We start from the raw sequence: 12,342 nt of genomic DNA on the forward strand, positions 1-12,342 counted from the left end.
TATCAGGGGTTTGAAAGCAAAACACATGGTTTCCTCAGCCAAACCAAGAGCCTAGAGGAACTGCTTTGGGAAGGGAGACATGGGATCTGTGATGTGCATCAAGACAGAGGTGCTCATGTCAGTGGAGGAGGTCCCATTTGGGATGGGACCTGGCATTGCCGTCCTCTTCTGCCGCACCCCAGGGGCCAAGTGCTCCTGGGTTCCCCTACATGCAAAGCCTCCGTGTGGGCTGGAAAAGCCACCACTCCCTCGGGCATCTATCAGGGACCCGGGTGAGGTCAAGACTTTTCCCTCCATGGAGGGAGATGGGGTGTCTCCTCCTTTAAACCAAGATCACAAGCAATACTTAAACACCCTCAGCCTTAATTCCACTTTTTTTTTCCATCTTCCCATAGCTCCCGTGGCTTTTCCAGCAGTGACCCCAAACCTTCCTAGAGAAACAGAAGAGCGAGCACAATAAATGGCAGCTTCAATCGCCTGCCTGGCTACAGGAGACAGCTGAGAAATAGCAGCAAGTTTTAGAATGGGTAAAAGAAACAACACGGAGAAGGGGTTTCCTTTGCCATTTCAAATCACGCTTCTGCCCTTTCCCAGGCTGACTGTCTCTGAAGTCTGGGGTGGAGAGGCTGGAGTAGCATTGTTGGTGCTTTTCATCAAAACAAAATCTAACATTTTGAATATTATTTAATCATTATTCAGTGCACCCAAGCAAAGAATTGAAAACATTGTTTGGGGATTGCCTGACAGCAGGACTCTGCAGCCGCTGCCCTTCAGCCAGGTCTATAATTAGAGCCTAATGGGGCACAGGACCCCTTCGCCCACCCCCAGGAGCGCACGGTCTGTATCTGCTCCAGGGCTGCTTCTCCTGGGACCCCAGCCTGCAGCTGGACTGTCACCTTCAAGCACGGCTCCAGGATTTTCAAGGATGGGTGGTTTTCTGTTCATATCTTTGCCAGGGGGTGAGAACAGAAACAATACATCGTGCCCCGCAGCAAATTGGAGTTGTGCATCTTAATTATCTAAAAACTCTGCTTTAATAAAGAGAAGCCAAGAATAATGGGTTTTTTACATATTAGCAGTACTTTCCATCCAGCTCATGACTAACTACCCCAGGTCCAGCAGCCCTGGAGTTGTGGCAGGGACACAAAGGAGGGTCTTTTTGCAGGGATTTGTTGTTTACCTCCTCAAACTCCTCAAGTGAGGAGGAGATCCAGGGTCACCATTCCCACACCTCTGCCACTGCAGGCACCGCAGCAAATTGTCGCTTCTGTGACAATCAGAGAAGCCTTCCTAATGCATTCACAGAAACCACAGTAGTAATGCAAAGAGATTTTTAGTGTTAAAGTGCTGGCTTTGATGAGGTGGAGAGAAGCAGGTGAGGGGAGCAGAGAGCTTGGGGGCAGAGCCAGCGGCAGCTGGGGGACGATCGCCCAGAGTCTCAACTGTCCATTTTGCACAGTGCTACGATCACAGGAGCCCAAAGCCCAGCTCTTACATCCCCTCTTCCCCCTCTGCTCACTTTCCTCGCTGCCCAAAAGCAAGACGCTGGTTTGGGATAAGAAAATATTGATTTAGGCTTTGTGGAGTGCAGATGGGTCTGAGGATTGCACAAAAGTGGGAATCGGTTGTATTGGGTTTGGGCTCTTTCCCACATACAACTCACCCTTGTAGACAGCTTAACAAATGAATTTAATGATCTTCCACTTAATTTTAAACACTATTAATTTAGTCCGTTGAAAGAGGCATTTATTACTGTTTGAATGCGTGCAGTGGTAAGCAAAATGCATCCAGGTTTCTGCTGGGCATTTGGAGAAGCACGGAGAGGGCTTTCCAGCCATGGTGCTGTGTCGCACAGGATTAAACATGTGCAAGGGCTTCTCAGATGCATAGGTGAGAAGTGAGCCAGGTAACCAAGCCGAAGCTGAAAGCTGCAGTGGGAGGATGGGGTGGAAATCAGCACAGGTCATCCAGACCTTCTGCTGGGGCAAGGCTGGGGATTTGTGTGTAACCTCCTGTATGGCACGGCTGTCGGCGTATGGAAATGTGAAAGGGAAGAGCTCCTCTCCGGCTTTGCACTTAGCGTGTAAGTGGCAGCCAAGGAGAAGAACAGCCATAATTAAACCGTGATGTTGAGCCCTGGTGTCCCTTAGGTAACATCTTCAAAATGAACTGAACATTGAGAATGGCAAACTGCAAGGGATGTAGTGACAGATTCTCTGTGGTCATAGATCACCTCTGAGTGACAGAAAATTGGACACAGATCACGAGGAAGGCAGGAGAGAGCACTGGGGAGGGGGGAGGACAGGGAGAAAGCAACCATTCCTAAAACGAGCCTAAAATCTGCCTGGTTGCTAGGGAAGTGGGACTCCTGGTAAGTAATTTCAATTTGTACCTATATTTATAACAGTATGAAGATACGTTTTATAATCTGTGTAATAAAGAACCTCATCAGCAACTTCTCAGAGAAACTTGTTATTACGGAGAATGACACTCTAATTGCCTCCAGACATTTAGCTTGTCTAGTGAGTGAAGTAACCTGATAAGCTATTGAGCTATTAAGTGATGTAGAATCAATTAATGTAGTTAGATAAGAAAGTAATACCCTACCTAGGTAAACTAAGTAGTATGTGTCAAACTAGTCACTGTTAATTCAGGTCCAGAAAAGCACAGTAGACCCATATAATTCCCAGTAACCTTCATAAAATTGAAGAGGTTATGTTCTGACCAAAGAAAACTAGTTTTCCAAAGATCATTTGTGAAAATAAAAAGACAAATTCATAATACATTACCAGGGTCATTTTTTGAAGAATATTTTCCATACTTTTGAGACATAAACAACTGAATAACAGTGCTGCAGAGATGGTTAAATTATAGGCACTGACTTTTTGAGTTTTGGGAAAAGAGAGAGACTTGGGGAAAACACTCCGTGAATTCCCATGCCTGCACGGGAATGCACAGGGGACTCAGATAACCAGGCGTGCGATTGCCTGTGTCACCTCACACATGTGCAGGCATGCACACACAGCCACGGAGGACAGCGTACACATAACCGGGCATGTTTCAATATCCTTTTCGCTTAACAGCAGAGCAGGCTTGCATGGCATGGGGAAGTTGGGCTGTTAGCTCCTACGGTTGATGTACGGACAAGGTGACAGATAGGGAAGGGTCACGGTGCCTTGTGTAGATACAAGCAAGAAATGTGTGAGGACCGAGTTCTAGTTCCAGTTAATTTTGTCCCTGTCTGATCTAGCTTCGGGTGTGATTATCTGGAGTGTGTTAGAGCAGAGGAAAGGAGAACGGGTGAGAAATTATCATCCTGTCTGTCTCGCTGCTGCTGCAGGTTTCCTATCCTGATATATTGTCTCTCCGGTTGGGGAGTGCAGAGGGAGGTTAATGAATCTTAAAACATTTGTAAGTGGCACAGTGTAGCTCCAAGCAAGCCGGGGTATGCGTGAAAGCGAGTGCGAGTCCCCAGGTCTGCATCGCTGTGCTAATGTGGTGCTCAACAAGAGCTAATTAGCCCTACCTGGGAGTGCACAGCACCGTGGGGACACGGCAGCGCTGCCGGCACCGGGGCTGGCTCTGCCGCCTCCAGCCCTGCTGTCTCCGCATGCCTGGTTTGGGGGACTTTCCTTCCATCTCCTCAAGTTTTTGTAAAAAGATGCTTTCAGCTATAAAATTACAATCTGATCTAGGTCTTGCTGTAATGGGTTGTTCTCATCTGTGTCTCTAGCCTGTCTAGTTATGTGCAGTATAACGTATATTTATATATGCACACACACACACCTTGCTGCAATATTTGGAGACCCCTGGAGTGCATGGGCCAGGGTTTAAGACAGAGTCCAGGAACATTTGAAGACCTTCTCCCCAAGATCGGGTCCATCATGGAAGGGGTGTTATCATGCACCTCTCCCGTTTGTACAGACTCTTTGCTCTGCCGAAGGGCTCAAGGCAGCGTGTCAGAGGTGGGGGAACACCCCCAAGTCCTGATGGCACAGTTGGCATTAGTATAACCTGCCATCGTTAGGTACCAAACATGTAAAGTTCCTCAAAATCCTTGGAATGGCTATTTGCAACTTTGGAAACTCACAATCCTTTGGAAACCTGAGCCTAAAACTGCGGGGGAAATGGCAAACTCTTGCTGGAAGCTTTATTACATTGTGGATGATCTTATGGCAGAAGAATATTGGGGAAAAAAATAACATTAACATCCCTAAAATGCCTGCCTTCCAGCCCATGACATGAGGTGTAGCTGCATAGTAAGCATGATATTTCTTCTGTAAAAGACCACAGCAGTTCTCTATGGACCACAGGGCAGAAGTAGAAGACCAAATCGGCTGTGTTAAATGCAGAAAAATAAAAATATCATTAGCTAATGTTCTAGTGCTTCAGCTCTAGCATTTAGATGTGGTTCAGGATTTGAAATTTTGTTTCTGGTCTTCTATAAACAAGAACAACTCAGAGCCATCTGAACTGATTTGCTTAATGTGCTGTTCAGCATTCACAGCGTAAATTGAATTGTTAGCCTCTCTGTCTTTGCATTTGAATGTTTTGATTCTAATATTACCAGCAGAGCAACCTTCCCTAACTGAATTGTTCTCGCAAGTAATGCTGATGCTTTGCACTCCCACTCAATTGATTTCATTGTGGCTACTGACAAGAAGGTGCCTGTTAGAGTGACCGAGTTAGGACCAGATGAGAGAGTGACAAATCAGAAATATCTCATTGTTCATCAGTGTTCTTTATTTCAGAAATTATTTTTTTTCACCAGTTACTCACTTCCTGCACTTCTGACAGGGCTTGCAGTTGCTTTACACAACTTCTGTGTTACCCTCTCCTTGAAGCTGTACAGGAACTAATCCTGTTACATGACTGGGCTTTGTGCTACCACAGCTAAGGGTGCTGAGGACCTAGCCTGGATGTGGCTGCCCCTTTGCATACAGCACAGAAATGTCCATCATGAAGCCTTCTTGCAGCTGAGCATCAGCCCCATGACGCTCATGTGTCTGCACAGTCCTTGGTGCAGTACTGGGAGAGAACCCAGCTCATCCCATGCCTGCTGGAGCAGATTGTCCACACTGCTGGAAACCAGCATCTTCTGGGGTGGGTGAGCTTCTCCCAAGTCAGCTCTGGGCCCATATGGAGCCACTATAGCTCCAAGAGAGATATGGATGGACAGACGGACGGATGGATGGATGGATGGATGGATATAAACATAGATATATAAAAATTACTTGTTTTCAGTACATTGGATACAGAATAACAGAGGGTCATGCAGCAGCATGACAGCTGTGGACTTCTGGAGCATAGTTAATGGCAGGAATTGTTCAGAGGGTCTGACACTGCAAGACCTTGTTAGGCTGATGTTTTAGCGCTGCTGTGGGGAGAGGGATTTCAAAGCGTGTCTCTGGTGCAGACATTAGCTGGTGCCTGGGTCTCTGTAGGTTGGATCTTGGTAGCAAACGAGCGTGGGTGCAGCAGAGACCACCAGGGACCAGAGCCTTGGGGTGGAGAAGGTGGCAGTGGAAGTGGCAGTACAACCATACTCATCAAGAGCTGAGAAGCAAAAGGAGGGGATTTACAAAAGCTGTAGAAAACAGCGTGGAAGACTGAGTATAGTGTTTTGGATATAACAGCAGTGAATTTGTCACTACTAGATCTCAGCAAAGTTTCTCTGGTAATAGAGAAAGGGAAAGGCAAGACTTGGTGCAGGCATCCTTTGTACACTAGTAACTGTTGTTAGCTACGTGGGTTTTAGTCCTTTCCAGAGTTTGATGTTGCATATGTAGACAGTTGCCAGGCAAAATTTTTGCTTACACTGAAATTTTCCATTTGCTGCTAGACTTCAGGCAGGTGAGTGCAAACTGTTCTTCCTGCATCTCAGGATTTTGCATCAGTGTGATCACTGTGAACCTTCTAATTTCTTTTCCTGTAAAAAACAGTTTGGCAAATCAAAGTGTCTGTTCAGTTAGTCAATAAAAACACCTAGGCACCACGCAAAAAAATACACAGGCATAGAGATGGACTCTGAGCTGGCTGTGCCTCAGATTAGACACTCAGTGATGAGGGGTACTGACCATTGTTTATTTTGTCTTGTCTGCATTGAAACAGAACTGTCATAGATGACTATAGAGGGAAGAATAACACACACACATTTTCTAAGTACTTTTATTTGCACAAATTCCTTTGCCATATTTTCCAACATGGTAAGACACTGGCCATCAAGAGAAATTCAGAAATCCAGCCACTACTAAGAGGATGTCAAATGGCGGGGGTGGGGGGGTGAAGGGAATCAGAAAGAGAGTGTACTTTGTAGGGTAGAAGTTAAGGAGACATGATTGTGTTTCTTGCCTTTCAAATAATTTCCATTTTAAGCCAACAATCCTTATGGTGGGACAGCAAGTAGGAGGTAAGGATTTTCCCAGAGAAAGATTTTTAATTAGTTTGAAAAACTGGTAAATTTTGAGACATTCACCCAGATTGGTTTATCCACAATAAATAATAGCAATAAACTCTCCCCCTCTACTTACATCTTGCATATATACAAGCACACGCAAGCCCAGGTTAGCAAAACCACACGTTCTTTTGTTCTCTTTGTTCCCTTTGTTCACTGTGCAGTAATGAAAAATGACAGCCATATTTATTGTAACATTCCTCCAGGAATGCAGAGATAATTACCTGCCCTTAGCATGGGAGAGGAGAACGAGCGTGAGCTCCATCTCCTTCCAGCTCCCTGGAATCCGACCAATGCATTGATGTGAAACACGAAGTGGAGGACATCGGGAGCAGAGATCTGCTGCCTTGTGAGGTTGTTTTTAGGGCTCAGGTTTTTGTGTTTTGCAAAATAACACCTGAGAAGAGCTCAGGCAGCTCTGTTAAAAGGGGATTGCTCTGAATTCCACCAAAATCCTCGCCCATTTCTAAAGAAAAGGCCTCTGCGTGTTCACTCCAAGTAGGCTTGACTTTGTTGATAATATCACCATTTTCATGTGGACCCTTGCAGGGTCTGCCCAGACCAACCTGGCTCCAGCCCTGGCTGGTTTAGCACTCAGTGAGTAACTCTGCTCTCCATTATGATGACCCAAATGTCATCCTATCTGCTGTAAAGCGGGGTTGTGGTGTTTCTGAAAAGTACTAGATTAATAGGCATTGGAACTGAAAACCTCTAACGTAAACCAAAAAAAATGTGCGTTTTGGAGCTGTAAGAGCACGTGTGACCTGGCTCCTGTTCACCCTCCCGGGGTGTATGGTGGTGGTGAGCTCAGCCATAGTGCTACAGGCTGTGCACAGGGAGGGAGGGGGAATGGAGCCTGCCTCCCCACCCCCCCCCACCCCCCCCCCGGTGTGAGCCCCAGCACCCCGGGAGCCCCTGCTCCCCGCTCTGCCCCTGCTTCTTCATGGAAACACCCGTGGGTGAGCACTTCCCCATATCTAAGATCCAGAGCAGAAAACTGGGGGGAACCCTATTGCTTTTACTCCTTCGTTCAGCAAGGACAACCCATCCCAATGAGGTCTCCAGGCAGGTAACTTGGTGCCTTCCCATGTTTTTTTATGATTATTTTCCAATATGCGTTCCTGTTTAATAGGAATTTAAAAGCAAGACCTATTTAGCCTTTAATAAGAACAATCTTTTCACATCTTAGTATTTTTGTCCTCTGCATTTATTTCCTCACTAGCTGGGTTTTTTCAAGCTGATTATTTTTTAAGGTATTAAAAATATAATCCACATGATATATTAAAATATAATTAAGACTGTTATCATATTTTCAGCAGCATGTTATGCCTAGGGAGATTTTACAAGTTCAGATACATTTTTGCATCACCCACACTAGTGAGGGAGACCAACTGGCCATTTCTAACCCTTTTTACTGATAGGAAAATGGAAACAAAAAAAGAGGGGAAGGGTTTTTAATGCTTCCAGGTGTTTCACCTTCACATCATTTTCTTTCTGATCCAGACCGTCTCCCAGTGGTGCAACAAAAGGAGATAAGAATGAAGTTCATAGCCTGGATTGCCACATTTTTCAGGTTGTGATAAAGAAGCCCTTGGCACGGCAGCGGAATGGGGATGTGGGTGGCCCAGGGGTGCAGGGCGGTAGGGTTTGCATGGCCTAATCCCCTGCCCGGGGGGAACAGCAGAGCCTGTCCATGGCAGAGCAGCTACTTCTGGGGTGGGCTGGGGGGCTTGTGGAGCTGGGATGTGGTTGCGATGCAGCCTTGCAAGTGGGAATGCACAGATTAGTGTGGCTGTGCATTCAAGTGAGTCCTTCTGGAGACCTTTCTGTGCTTGGAAGGAGCTGTTCAGCTCTTCACCTTTGCTTCATGACCCAACACATCACCTTCCCAACCTGGGGTGGGCAGTTACTACAGAAGCCCTGGTCGTGGGTGTATGTTGTGATTGTGCCCTGATGGCCAGCTGTAGGCTGGATCACTTTGCAGGACATGGTGGGCTGAACCCTCAGACCCCCTGCCCACCCCTCCTCTCCATCTCTTGACCCCCCAGTGCCATTCTTCAACCCCTGGATGAGACAGGGAGCTTGGCAGAGGCTGGTATTCATGATGGCGCGGCAGCGAGCCAGCATGTGGGTGACGCCTGGCTTGCAGTGGGAGGTGGTCATGACGCATGGCTTGCAGAGGGAGGTGGTCATTCACTGCCCAGAGGGGCCAGCAGGAAAATTTCTTCATGGGGAGGGAACGGGAGGAATCACCATTCACACGTGGATCTTGAGCTGGAGGTGTCTTGGTGCAAACAAGATTGAGTGGCTAACAGGGCTTTTTCGGTGGAGGGCTCTCAACCTCTCATCTTCTCTAGCCCATACCCAGAAAGATTTGCACTGGGAGAGCTGGAAACCCATTTTTTCCTCAACTGCCCACAGAGAGGTGAAGGGTTCAGAAATGGAGGGTTTGGTGGCTGAGGGGTGGATAAGGGGGCTGTCATCACAAATGGTACTAGTGCGGGCAAGGAGTTAAACCATTGTGGCAAAGTCTGCTCACAGGAGAGTTAGCAACGGGAAAGTAATTGAAAATAAATATAATCAAAGTGCCCAAGTGTTTTAGGAACTTCATTCTCTTTATTCCTCCTCTCCCCTTTTCCCCCGTGCCCCCAGGAACTACTGATGTTCCCACAGCTCATATTTTCTGTAGTCTTTAAGCAAGTGTTTAATGGGATTTATAAAAACACCTGAGCAGGTTAGATCGGTTATAATTCCCACTGATTCCACTGACCTCTCTGTAGACGGGACACAGCCCCCTGTATTGCACAGGCTTACTTGAGACTACTATTCAAAGTATGCTGGAAAATATTAGCCGTATCAGATTTGTCGTTTAAGTTCTGGAAGGTGCGTCAGAGTTGGACTGATGCATAGAAATATAAATAAACATAAGGGTGTCTTGGTACCTGCCTCTGTGTGTGTGTGTGTGTGTGTGTGTGTGTGTGTGTGTGTACAGTCTTTATTGGCGACTGAAAACCCACTGCCTGCTCTTTGGTTTTCCATTTTAGCTGGCCTATTATCAGAGATTTCTGGAGTGTGAGTTTCATAAGTAGAGGTTATCATACATTGCAGGCCATCTCTCCTGCTGGGGAGCAAAATGAAGGTTTGATAATGAGATCGCCCAAAGGCAGATAAGAGCTCTAGCTTGCTGAACAGTCCCTCAAGGTTTCCTGTGATGGCAAAAAAGAGGCAATGCAATTTATTATCCTTCTCCCCTTGTACCTTCCCATTGTTTGAGAAGTCAAAGCAGCAAACTATGTGCGTTCAAAATAAATAAATTAATAACCAGAGCAGGAGACCCGGTGTGTTGTTATTTTGCTCTGAAGAAGGTCTGTGATTTGCTCTAACACCACGAAGGAAGTCTCTGAACTCCAAATCCTGAAATTCCATTTAAAGGACAGGCTCTCTCCCCCGCTCCTCCCGCCTTCTCCCTGCTAGGATGGATATTCTAAAATTGAGTCAAGTGCTTTATCTTGATAGAGGATGGAGGATGGCTCTGTCACCGCTGCCGATAACCTTCCCATCTCCAATGCTGTTTGCTCTTCTTTCATGCTAAACGCTACAAAGTGCATTACAGTAAAGCGAAAGGTCAGATTTAATCCGTAAAACACGGAAGATTCAGAGCTGAAGTTGCCACATCATTAAGTCACAGCATCTTCATGCTTATGTTTTCTAGCACATATGGTATATAAAATCACCTAGTGTTTCACAACCCTCTTAAATAATTAGGCACAACAGGGTTTGCTGGGTGACCACCTGGATAAAGTCAAAACAGTGGCATCTGCATCAACCAGATGGGAGTCTGCTCTTCGCTGCCATCAGGAAATGGACAGCCAGCTTCCACTCGAGTGAACCAAAAGCTGCCTGCTTCCAGATAAGAAAGGGAAAGGACAGTTTAGGGGAGAGCGATAAATTGTCTTCCTTCAATTTTCAGGTCACTGAGGCTTTACTGAAACCAAAAGGAAGAAATCCTGTTCCCCAGCCTGGGAAGCAGCAGGGAGGAGGTAAGGTAAATTTGTACGTAATCAGCAAGCCGTGTACCTGGCAATGGTGTTTTGAAGGCAGGTTGAACAAAGGCTTATATTTTTATTTGTTTCTGTCATTTAAGAGGAAAAAAAAAACTGGGGGAGGGAGAATATTAGCAATTTAGCGTGAGGCTCCATTAGATCAAATCAGTGCCAATGATAGTCACTTATTTCCTCCATTTCATAATGATTTACTCTATAAATTAATGTCCGCCTATTTAAACATACTCAGTGATTCAGCTCTGGGTACCATGGCAATATGTGACAGGGAATAGGGCTGAACCCACCAGTCATATGGCTCTCCGTGCTGTCATTATGCTATATGTGTGCCGGTAATGGGGGGCTATGTGAGAACGTAGACAGATATTATGCAAACATATACTGACTTAAGTATCAATCTGTCACTGGTGTAACTCATTGTAATGGCTCCACCAAAGTCATTACAGAGTAATATGCATTACAGCATGTTAAACATCTATCACGGGTGGAGGTTCAGAGAAGCCATGAGGAAGCTATAAGAAGCTACCAAACCCAGATCTGGAAGATAACTCAGATGTAAGGTTTTCAGTTCAGCTAATCCCTGGCAGAGCATTCCTTTTCCCCACGCCCCTTCCACTCCAGAAAGATGAATCTGAAAGAAATATCTTACAGCTTTAAGAAGAAAAAAAATAAATAAAGAAAATCCTCCCGAGCTTGTATGTATGAAGCACACGCAAGGTAACTGCAGCAGTTGAATTCCCATCTTTCTTGCGTAGACATACACACAGACGCAAATGGGGTTTGATGGTGGGAAAGCTTTAGCCTGGCTGTGCTACACAGCGGTTTTGGTATGTGATCCCCTCTCTTGTTACCTTTAGAAGTCACTCAGCCTGATTTTGTGGTACAGAAGTGGAAGGAGGATGTGACCTCTGTGTCCCTCTTCAGCTAATCCATGTCCTCTCCCCTGACACGCCTGGGTAGCATATTAGCACATCCATAACCCAGCTCAGTCCTTTCCCTGGTACCAAATTAGCCTGGTTAATAACTACCAGGAGTCTTCAGCCTGAGGTTTTGCAGTGGGTCATTCCTCTTTCTGATGAGCAAGATGCTGTTCAAGACCAGACACGGTAAGATTCCTCTTGGATAATGCCAGTGGCTTGGGTTAAGCTCTTCCCCTACCCTGCATTTTTTGATTGCTTTTCAAAGAGCGGTGCTGCGGCGCTGGCTCAGCAGCCTGAGGTGGAGAGAGTGTCTGGTGTGGGCAGGTGGGGATATTTCATTGTTCAGTGCAGGCTTGGCTATTTTGATAGCGTGATATACGTTCTTCAGCCAATCCAACGGATTAGCAAAATACTCCGTTTAAAGGTTAAATAGCTGATGCTCCATCAACATGTATGGGAGGTGACACACAGATCCAGAGTGATCCAAAGCGATTGGATCAGTCTCCAGCCAGCCGGGTGGTGTAGCCAAGGATAAATGCAAGTGCACAGATATCTAAAATGAGTTTACCCACTGTGTACTGCTCAGCCTGGGCACTCAGCGGTGCATTTACTCACTTTTTTGTGTACTAAAGCAGTACTGATACAGCTCACAGCATCCTCAAGCAGTTGTATAGAGGGTCAGGAGAGAGGCTTAATAGACTGAAGGTGCCTGAATGCAGTGTTACAGTAAGTAACCCACTCTCTTAAAAAGAGAGACTGGTAAAAGAAAAAGCCCAGGGAACACTGGATCTGTTGTGCTGTTACCATTTAACCTGCATTCACTGCCAATTGAAATGCACTTTACATTACTTCAGTCAGATACTTCAAAGGAAATCCTGGAGATGGGAGCACTTAAGCAAGAGCACTT

At 46.0% G+C, this 12,342-nt stretch overlaps 1 long non-coding RNA gene across 4 annotated transcripts in view; it reads left to right on the forward strand.

Annotated features, from left to right (window-relative positions):
• LOC121095091 overlaps window positions 1–12,342 on the forward strand; it is a 189,480-nt gene that overhangs the window by 119,193 nt on the left and 57,945 nt on the right. For all 4 annotated transcript variants that reach the window (XR_005830007.1, XR_005830008.1, XR_005830009.1 and 1 more), the window contains exon 3: window positions 10,425–10,494. This is a non-coding gene — a long non-coding RNA (uncharacterized LOC121095091). The remainder of the gene's footprint in view (window positions 1–10,424; window positions 10,495–12,342) is intronic.

This window comes from Falco naumanni, chromosome 10 (assembly GCF_017639655.2).
Source record: "Falco naumanni isolate bFalNau1 chromosome 10, bFalNau1.pat, whole genome shotgun sequence".
Taxonomy (NCBI): domain Eukaryota; kingdom Metazoa; phylum Chordata; class Aves; order Falconiformes; family Falconidae; genus Falco; species Falco naumanni.